The following is a 10,806-nucleotide window of genomic DNA, read 5'->3' on the forward strand; positions in this document are numbered from 1 at the left end:
CTATGTCTTTCTTAGTCCCTCTCTGAAAAGAGGACTGCTTCGTCATGGAAACTGATGAAAGCTGACATCATGCCAATCTGTGGGTGAGGAGGCCTATCAAGATGGTAAGCAGATCAGGCCCATTGTCAGGAACATGGCCTGAAACTTACCTGCCAGGAAGTCAACTATTTCATTTTAAAACTGACCTCATTTGTATGTGTCTTAGAAGTAGAAAGAAGGGGCTCGTGCAGTAGCTGAGAATCCCACTTTCTCTCTGTAGTGTCTTTCACCTGTTCCTTGATTTGCTCACCTGTTGGGATTAGTGGGAGAGTCGAACGGAGCCCCCTGACCACTCCACTTTTCTGTGCGCAACAGGACTGGCTTCCTCTTCCAGCATCACAGACTAGCATTAGATGCACCTCTCTTCCTGCACTTATTAAAATTATCTGACTGTTTCTGTGCTCCTCTAAAGAAATCCCAAAGGGAATTGGAGTACCTGACAAATTTGAGACACTCCATAAATGGATCTCCAACTGAATGAAGGAGAGAAGGATTATACATGGTTGCTTTTGCAAGCTATTTCTATCTCTAGGGAACTTAGTCTCTCTGTGTTGTAAATGATGTTATTCATACTTTGTTCTGAAGGGGTGATTAAGAAGCTTTGTTTATATTGCATAATTAATCTGCTCAAGATACCTGTACAAAATATCAGGAGTAGGTGGTTAAGCAACAGAACTTTATCGCCTCATAGTTGTGGAAGCTGAAATACTGAGATCAGAGTGCCAGCAAAGTCAAGTCCTGATGAAGACTGTCTTTGTAGCTTGAAGATGACTTCTTTCTTGCTAAATTCTCACATTGCCTTTGTGTGTGTGTGTGTGTATGTGTGTGTGTTCCTTTTCTTTCTTTTTTTTTTTGGTTTTTTTGAGACAGGGTCTCACTATGTAGTTGAGACTGATCTGGAACTTACTATGTAGCCCAGGCTGGTCTCGAACTCACAGCGACCCTCCTGCCTCAGCTTCCCAAGGGCTGGGATTACAGGTGTGCACCACCACGCCCAGCGTGTTCCTTTTCTTTTATAAGAGCACAAATGCCATAATGCAAACATGACTTCATCTAATCCTAGTATCTATCAAAAGCCCCATGTCTTAATACTGTCACATTGTGGATTAGGGGGTCTCAATATTTGAATACTGGGGCAACATATTCAGTTTAGAACATTTTACATTAGAAATTCTTTTTTTTTTCCTCTTTCCTAGCAGGGATCGAACTCAGGACCTTGCAGGCAGAGGAACCACTGAACTAAACCCCCAGACCCCCTTTTTTTTTTCTTTAGAAATAGCTTACTTATTAAAAGTATTCCAGGTCCTTCCTGTCTCGAACAAATGATTGGAAAAGACAAGCCAAAAATGGTGTCCAAAGGTTTTTGAAAAGTGAGAGATGAAGGGGTAAAGGACAAATGAGCTCTGTAGCGCAAACTTGAATAAAGAAAAAAAAAAGGATAAAAGCAAAACCAAAAGTACACTCTGTGTTTGCAAGACCCAGAGACACAGAGTGGGCTCATGATAGACACAGAGGGGTCACGATAGCCTGCATAATAAACTCTTGAGACTCACCCCTGGCTGACACATGACCTCAAAAAATTGGAGAGTCAGGCAGCTTTCCAGCCAAAACTTAGTCATACTCACCTTTCTGTCTTTTGCCAAGGTTTGATCTGTACAGTCAGGGTAGTGAATGAATGGTGCCCTCCCATAAGTCCACATGAAATCCTTGGTACTTTATTTGGAAAAGGGTCCTTGCAGATGTAATTAAGGATCTTGATATTATCCTATCTTAGGTAGGTGGCCCAAAACCTAAGGACAAGTGTTCTCATGAAAGGCAGAAGAGGAGGACGCAATGTGGCCATAGAGGTAGAGAGTGGAGTGACAGAGCCGCAAGCTCAAGGAACAGATTCTCCCCACAGTCTCGCGACAAAGCATGGTGCTGATCACAGCTTGACTTTGGCCTTCTATTTCTGGAACTGAGAAAGAATAATTTTTTCTTTCTTTTTGTAAGGGCTCCAAGTTTATTAGAATTTGTGATGGTAACCCTAAGAAGTGAATATAGCAAAAAATCCTTTCCTTAGTGTAAAATAGCATTTTTAAGTCTTTTCCTCATTGTTATCCCAGTCCCAAAGAGAAATATTACACTAAAATTAAAAATTTAATTTAACTTTTCCCTAAAAGAGAATGTAAATATTAAGGGGTAAATGTTTGTCAAATAGGCTTGAGCTAATAATATATGCCACTTAAGATCCTACCATAGGGCTCATTTTTGATGCCTTGAGTGGTGAAGCCAGTATTACCTCATAGTCCCCATTGAGAGTGTGTGGACTAGAAAAACAGGAAATAATTAAAAAGGAGAACATTACTAGGAGAAGAAAGCATAGAAAATATATAGAATCCATAAAAATGTGATATTTTTAAAAAAAGTGTATTTAGAGGGCTGAGGATTTAGTTCAGTGGTAACGTTCCTGCCTCACAAGAGCAAGGTTCTGAGTTCAATTCCTATACAAAAAAAAAAGTGCATTTGAGTATAAAAGTCAGTATGCAGACTCTTGATCAAATTGCAAGCCTTGTGATAATCAGAATTATTAAGAACATTACATTGCAAGCAAACAAAAGGCAAGTGTGTATCAGTCAGAGCTTACTAGAGATACACATTTAAAGCAACATATACAAATATATAAGGATTTACAAAATAGGCTTACAAGTCAGAGTCAGGTGTGGAAAAGTACAAAAGGGCTGTCCGCTTGCTCGAAATCTGAAGGACCCGGTTGAAGAAGGCCTAGAACTCACTGCAATGTCCTGTATGAGTTCGTGTCAGGGGGCTGAAGTGTTTGCACTGGAAGGCAGGAGATGACGTCCAAGGTGAAGGTGAAGACTGGAGCTCCTCCAAAGAAATAGAAGTGAGCCTTCTTTCTTTGTTTCCCCTTTATACCGCTCAGTTGACAGGCCTACCCAGGCTGGGTCTTCTGTCATAAGTAAATCCCCTCAGCCACACCCAGAGCTATGCAGATCCAATTTAGTTGGGCATTTCTTACTCATGCTGACACAATCAATCAACCATCACAAAGTGTAATATGTTTTTTCCCCTTACATTTCTTCTCAGTGCTTAGCATCACATTCAGATTCTCCATCATTTACAGTGGTCCAGAGAATTCATTGGGTCTTATAATCGTACCTTCCTTGCTTGAGGAGGACCAATGTCTCCATTGATTCAGACCAACAACAAATAGGCAAGGATCCTGGAGATTGCAAAACTAGAGGTTTTTCTGCTTTTTAAGAATGAGCTCTAAGGGTTGGGAATTTAGCTCAGAGGTTCTGTTGCCTACCTTGTAAGCCCAAGGTCCTGAGTTTGATCCCTGGTACACCCTCCAAAAAGAATGAGATTTAAGAAGTTAACTTCTTTTGTCAGACATAAATGAGGATATATGTAGCCTTCATTGCTATAGGATAGCCTTTTTTTTTTAAATGGACATGACAGTAAGCAGATAAAGCAAGGATCAGGGATTTTTGATGCTATCACTGAGTGGTTGAGTCAACCAATCATGAAACTTGCCCTAACTCTAGTGTTCCTATTCTGTGAAATAATAAATTTCCTCAGTATGCAAGCCAGTTTGAGTTAACTTTTTTGTTACCTGCAGCCGTATATTCAAATATATCTATATTCTAATATGTGTATTGTTGTCCCTCAATATTCATGCAAAGAATTTATTCCAGGACCCTCAAGTACCAAAATCTGAAGATGCTCAAGTTCCTTATATAAAATGGTATAGTATTTGCATATAACCTATGCATATTCTTTTGCATACTTAATCTCTAGATCACTTATAATATCTATTAGAAGGTAAATCCTATTTAAATAATTGTTATATTTTACTGTTTAAGGAATGATGACAAGAGAAAAAAGAGTCTGTACATGTTAGCCTGTTGGAAGCCAGGTCCTTGCTGTTCACTGTAGTCAATTTAGGTAGATGTTATTTTATTGTTCTCATTCATCAAGTTCATAGTCAAATTGTAATTAATGAAAAATACCTCCATGTTTTATACTGTGCATAGATACAATAACATTTATTTTTAAAAAAGAGACAAAATTAAACCCTTGAGATTGGTAAGCTCAGAGTCAACAGAACACTTGATCTGTCATCTTTAGTGTTTGCCCTGACATCTCCAACCTCTCTCTGCAAATATGGAATTATGTGGCCAGCATGTTCTGCAGGGAGGGGTTCCTAGAGGGGTTCCTAGAGGTCCAGTCAAGGCAGTGATATGTGAAGACTCTCCTCTGCTAGTGTGGGACACAGGCATTCTCTAGCTTTCCTGAGCTCAGCTGCCAGCATTCTAGGAAGTGTTCTTGGATCAGTGCCACACAGAGTTAGGCACTGATTGCCCTAAACCTTTTTCTCTTGTCCTCTTTCTCTGTCCTTCTGCTGCTGAAATTATACCATGTCTTACAATATGAAAAACTTATCAATGGATCATAGAGTACGACAAAGATCTACTACATGCCTCAAGGTTTCTTTCTCATTCCCCGTTTAGCATAGTTTCTGACTCATAATTGATGATTAATAAGGCTTATTACATAATGAAAGTTTGGATTTTTCTTTACTTGTATTAGTCAGCCTTCTGCTGTTGTGACAGAATACCCGAGAGTAATAACTGAAAGGAGGAAATGCTCATTTTGGTTCACTGTTCTGGAGGTTTCAGTCCCCTGCTCAGCTGGCTCTGCTGTGATCAGCTTGAATACAATGATGGTGGCAGCATGTGGTGCAGGAGGTTGCTCAACTTATTGCAGCTAGGGAGAGAGACGAGAGATGAATATGGGGGAATGGGAGATGGAAGGGAGAAAAGGAGAGAGGGAGGAAGAGATAGAGCCCTAGAACTAGAAGGCGGGGCTGGGGACAAGATATAGTCTCCAGCATCATACTCCCATGAGTTCTTCCCTTTAACTAGGTTCCACCTTATAAGTTTATATCATCTCTCAATAATGTCACCAAATTCTGAGTCCATCAATGGATTAATTCACGGGTGAAGGTACAGCCCTCGTGATCCAACCAAGCCTTCAGCACATGGCCTTTGAAGGACTTTTTAGATCCAAAGCATAACACTCACTAACAGTGCCAAAAATGCTTTGAGGGGTGAAACCATATCTTATTTCACATTGCATCTTTAATGCCTAATATAGTCTGACACACAGAAAATTCTCAAAGTGTGTGGAATAAATGCTCGCGAAGCTATGTAAACTTTGATAGCTGTATGATATTAAAATATAGAGAAGTGTTTAGGGTTTAGATTATGTAGCAACTGAATGTCATAGCAAAAACAGTCCATAGGGAGGTCATGTGTTGCTCCCGGATTGTTTGATGAGGTGTGATGGACAGAGGAGAGCCTGTGGGCACTGCTGGAGGGGGACAGATGTAAGGGAAAAAAGGACACATCCCAGAGCCCATCAGACCTAACAGAAACATGTGGCAATGGCTCGACCAGAGTACCATGAAAGTGGTAGGTGACCACTTTTGTAGGCTATTGGGTTTTTCCTGCAGAGGACATTGAATACTGGGTTTTGTCCTATAGGCAATAGGGAGGCAGCACATATTTTCCACCAGTGCCTGGGTCATAACTGCATCTTCTTTAATGGCACCAGTCATCTTGGATTAGAGCCCAAGCTAATGACCTCCTTTCCACTAAATTATATCTTTAATGACCTTATGTCCAAATACATTCATGTCCTGTGCTATACAATGTTAGGACTTCATGAACATTTTCTGTGGGGGGACAATTACACCAATAACAGTAGCTATATAAGTCAATTTTATATCAATTGTTCCAGTGATGGCAAACCTTTCAGAGCTTTCAATGATACAAACAGCCCGCTGTGGATCATGTATCATAGGTTTGCCACCACTGGTTTAAACTATTTTTATTTCTGAGTTTTCAATATATTTCCTCTCAGAATAAAAATAAATTCAGTCCTTCTGTTTTTAATTTCTTCTTTACAGTATCTGTCCTCTTAACACATTGATACTATCACTTATATACTTTCAGATTCCAATTAAAAGAAACATGACACATTTTTTCCATCTCTTCTCAGACTTACAATTCAACAAGGCCAGTGAGTTGAATGACATGTTAAAATGACAGCGCATATTTCTGATGTAAATGTATGCCAATGATATTTTACCAAAATCAGAATACCTGAATCCCAAGTTTAATTTTGGATTAATTCATCTAATTATGAAAATTACTCATGATATTTTTCCTTTTTGGGTCTATTATTTTCTCTTTAGCCAATAAAAATATAAGCATAGGACATGCAGCAGGTAAGAGTTATATCTAGATCTACCAACAACACTAAATGTCATTCAGTAAAATGGTACCTAACTTTTTATTATATCTTAAAGTGTATCTGAAGAGTAATTTGATGATGAGGATACACTGGATTCTGAATGTTGGGCCCTTTTCTGCCATCAGAACAAACTGGACAATGGGAGGTATTTCCTGTGATGAGATGAGTGGGTAAAAGCCTCCATTGCCTGAGGAGAAACTTCTGAATGAATAAAGTAAGATGGTTCATGATTTTTTTCACTTGCTTTATTTTGAAACCTCCCCTGTAAATAAATAACTTTAGTTGAAGACAGTAACAAACTTGTTATAAAATCTGGTCATAAATTTTAAGAGTGAAAATAGGCCAGGTACTAGTCCTTTGAAATAGATAAAAGAAGTTACAAGACTGGCTTTAGGAACTGAAAGTCATATCAGGCAAGTTAAATGAAATGAATAGCTCTTCAATCATGTGTAAAGCACATTGCTAACTTTGACCTTAAAAAAAAACTACAAACCTGTATTGTCTCCAGTACTTTCCTGGAACTTCTGACATCAAAGCCAGGAGTGACTGAGTATTTATTGGGCTCTTTTCTGTTTTCCTTTGAATGTGACCAGCATATGTCTGACATGGTAAATCAGATATCTCTGGTAAGTCAGGTCTCTGTTTGGAAACCCTCTTTTTAGGTTGTGAATGTTACACACATAGCTTTCCTGCCAATATGAAAAATGCTTTTCATTCTTTTTCCTCTTCCTAACCTATATATGGTATATTCCACAGGATTCTTCCTTCAGCTTCTTTTAATTCTTACTCTTCTGATTGACAATATCCATTTTCAAGGTATGAATTTAATCTTCCACGTTGAAGATACTCAAATCCTATCTCCAGTCTACATGTCCATCCTAAACCCTAGAAAGATTGATTCTTGCCCTCTGGTTATTTTATATGAATTTCAAACTCAACATGTCTAATATATTACTAGCTTTTTATTTAGACTCCCAGATAAGCTTCAGATATTGCTTTTACTCAAAATATATTTTACTAACCTCTTCATTCTGGTTGGCATCAAGAAAAAGTAAACGCCCAAGAAAAAAAAAAAAAAGAAAAAGTAAACAGTCTTGCTTTCAAACTTACAGAAAGAAACTTTACATTTGTATTATTGGCAAACTCTGAACATTATTGCAAAATATATCCCAATATGATCCTATTTCATCTCATATCCACTATAAATTAGTAATGAAAGTGGTAAGGAAGATTTTGTTATTTTGCGTAGCAGGTGCTGAGTTCAAATTCTTTTATTTTTAGATGTACCTGACATCTCACAATTTCTAATATATTTTATAAATTGCAGAATTTGACCTTTATTCTTTGTCTTCATGGCACCCACCACGAAATGAATTTTGTGTACTCACTGTAAAATGCCTGAGATAATTAATTTATAAAGAGAAAAGGTTTATTTTGGCTCACAGTTTTGGCGGTTCTAGTTCAAGACTGTGCAGATCCACCACCGTGGGCCTTTGTTAAATATGCTGGATAGCAATAACAGGGAGTGGGGTAGAGAAAACTCTTTACCTCACAGCCAGGAAGTAAAAGAGGGAAAAAAAGGGGTTTGGGATCCCACAATTCTCTTCCAGAGTACAGGCCCAATGATCTGAGGATCTCCTATAATGCTTTCTCTTCTATAAGTCCAGAGCAATTCCCAAAAGCACCATCTCAAGGACCCTCTGAGAGACATTCAACATCTAAACTACAGCAAAGTGCAAGAGGACTTTCTCCAACATCAGAGGCACTGAGACACACATTTCGTATCTCAATAGTGGAAATGAGTTTCCTTACATATGAATTAAAAATAATGATAATAGGGGAAAACGCAGAATTCTGGAGGATGACCAAGGGAAAGCTGTTTTGAGAATAAAGAACCTGAATACATTTTGATGAAAACTTGTCATTTGATTCTTGGTTTGGAAGTAGAGCAGGAAATATTTTGCTGTTTTTTTTTCCCTTTCTTAAAAAAATGAGACAGGGATATATGTTTCCTGTTCTGCCCAGACGGTCTTGCCTCAGTCTTCCAAGTAGCTGGGACAGCAAGCACCATAGGAGTATTTTGCTGATTTTTAAAATAACATTTCCTCTGTTTAACTTTGGGCTTTATTGATATATGTTTCTGCTTCACCCTTTATGAACGTTTTTTTCCTTAGATTTGCTTTCAGAAGAACACTCAAATTTCCACTTCTTGTCAAGACATTACAACAGTAATCTATTTCACCTTTCCAGTTGAAATAGCTAATAAATATAACTAAGTCTATGAAAAAAAATGGTACCGAAGACAGTGGGCATCAGCAACAAAGGGCAGTTATTCCCAACGGACGAAAACAAATGAAATGAGCCCTGTGGAAGCCCTAGTTCCTGCTTGGAGAAAGTGTCCAGTCTGTGGCTTAGGGCAGGGGGTTCAGGTGGAGTCTAGTGTCTCCCAGAGGTGAGGAGATGGAGTAGGGGGTTTGGAGAGGCCAAAGAGGCTACAGTTCACAGGGCAGAGCTCTGAGAGGAAGAGGGCACAGCAAGAGAACCTGACGATCTTCAGAGGGTCCCTTGAAAACTCAGTGGAGCCTTGATCAGTGTATTGAAGGGAGGAGATAGGTTAAGACCAGGAAAAGACCTGCCCAGGGTATAAGTAGAGGAAAACAAACCCTTAGAACTTACACTGGGAAGACTGGGAATATACCTATTTTCAAAGGGCAAAGAGGAAACGCAAGTTTCAGAGTGCTCAACTCAGAAGGGGTTTGCTTTAGCATTGGATAAACAAAAATCAAACTATTTAAAGGCATTGCATTAACCTTTCCAAAAGTATGGTTTGGTTTCCAGACTCAGGCCCTCAATTACGTCAGGTGGAGAGCGGTGATCGGAGGCGCAGGTCCTGGCTGTGTTCTGCAGCAGGAGGGCTGTGTCGCGAGCTGTGTTTTTCCGGGACTGACGTCGCGGTTAGAAGCCTCCAGCGCCCAGCACTTAACAGGGTCCTCCTCAGAGCCACGCCCCTCGTTCGCCTGTTTTGGGCCCTCCCGGCTTCCGCTTTCCGCCTGCCGCGGTGCTCACGTGCCTCGGCTCACGTGACTGGCGCTCCTGTCATTCTGTGGCCGCTGCGGCTTCCTCCTGCCTGTGCCGCTCTCAACGTCTGCTTGGTGCGAGATTCCTTCACCTTCTGTCCTCCGAGTCTTCCGCCGCAGCTCAAGCCTCGACCCAGCAGGAGACGCCAACTTGGCTCTGACTTGGCGCTCCAGACTGGCTGTGGCCTGGACGGCCCTGACCTCCGCGCCTACCCTGCCTCCTCTCGGTGCGTTGTAGGGTCCCCAGGGTTGTTTCGGTCCTGGCACCTGACCAGGTGAGGCAACCCTTGCGGTTTCTCCACCTTTCCTGGGGCATGCTGATTTCTCCCCGTAGCCCCCCTCGGTCCTCTTCAGGCCCGGGGACCGCTAGATTTCCTTCCTTCAAGGCCTCAGCCAGGTCTTTGAAGAAGCACAGCCTTTGGAGCTGGGGGAAGGATCGTGAAGAGGTGGGCAGAATAGTGCGGGGCGATGGGAAGAAAGTATACTTTCTCTAGGATTGGGACGCGCCCTAGCCTCCCGGGTTGCGACCCCTTCAGGGACTAGGTTAATAGTCTTGGGATACCTCTGGGGCCGAGCCTGGTTGTTTCTAGAGTTCCAGCCTGTCCCAGACGGAGCCTGTTTTTACCAGGCCCAGGCAGTCCTCCTTAAACTACCTGTTTAGGCAGCAAATCCTCAGAACAGAGATTAAGTTCCTGATCGACGAAGGTCATTGGGAACTCCGAATGGAATTTTGGTTATAATTTTGGCTTTTTTTTTGGTTTTGTTTTGTTTTTGTGGTGGCGGTGGCTAAGAACTTGTATTTTGCGAATGGAGGAGACCTATGTTTCTTGTCTTGATAACAATTAGGCTAAAGCTTTTATCTGTAAGTTTAGGAATGAAAATGAATTAAAAGCTCATTATTGTAAGTTCTCATCATCAGACGAGACTCCCATTTTGTTGACTGTACCTACATTGTAATAGGTATTTGTTCCAAATTATTTTCTCAAAACTGATTTTCATACAGTATTATAAATTTTTGTTCAAAAAGGAGAGCACTATCTTCTGAGAATTACGTTCCCACTTTTTCATATTTTAATATGAATGCATTACTTTAGGACTTAAAATTTTTAATGAGTCACTTCAAAATGATACTTAGTAAACATTATGTACGGTAATTGCCTCGATCTGTATTATACAGGTTTGCATTTTTTCTGTCAGAGGAGGAAAATTGAATTAATTAAATGCACTTAAAATAGTTTCCTAGTGGGCCTGAGATTTAGCTCAGTGGTTCTGCTGCCTGCCTCACAGGCGCAAGGACCCGAGTTCGATCCCAGTACCAAAAAAAAAAAAAAAAATAGTTTCCTAGTACACATATGTAAACCTGGATTCC

General features: G+C 40.4%; 1 protein-coding gene across 3 annotated transcripts in view; it reads left to right on the forward strand.

Moving 5' to 3' along the window:
* The first annotated feature begins 9,581 nt into the window (after positions 1 to 9,581).
* Atp6v1h (ATPase H+ transporting V1 subunit H) overlaps positions 9,582 to 10,806 on the forward strand; it is a 114,922-nt gene continuing 113,697 nt past the window's right edge. For 2 of the 3 annotated variants that reach the window (XM_010611100.3, XM_010611102.2), the window contains exon 1: positions 9,636 to 9,712. The gene's annotated coding sequence lies outside the window, so the exon portion shown is untranslated. Of the gene's footprint in view, positions 9,713 to 10,806 lie in introns of all 3 variants that reach the window. The other variant, XM_010611101.3, reaches the window with a different exon arrangement.

The sequence above is a fragment of the Fukomys damarensis genome, unplaced genomic scaffold (genome assembly GCF_012274545.1).
Source record: "Fukomys damarensis isolate Sample0158 unplaced genomic scaffold, DMR_v1.0_HiC HiC_scaffold_5, whole genome shotgun sequence".
NCBI classification, from domain to species: Eukaryota; Metazoa; Chordata; class Mammalia; order Rodentia; family Bathyergidae; genus Fukomys; species Fukomys damarensis.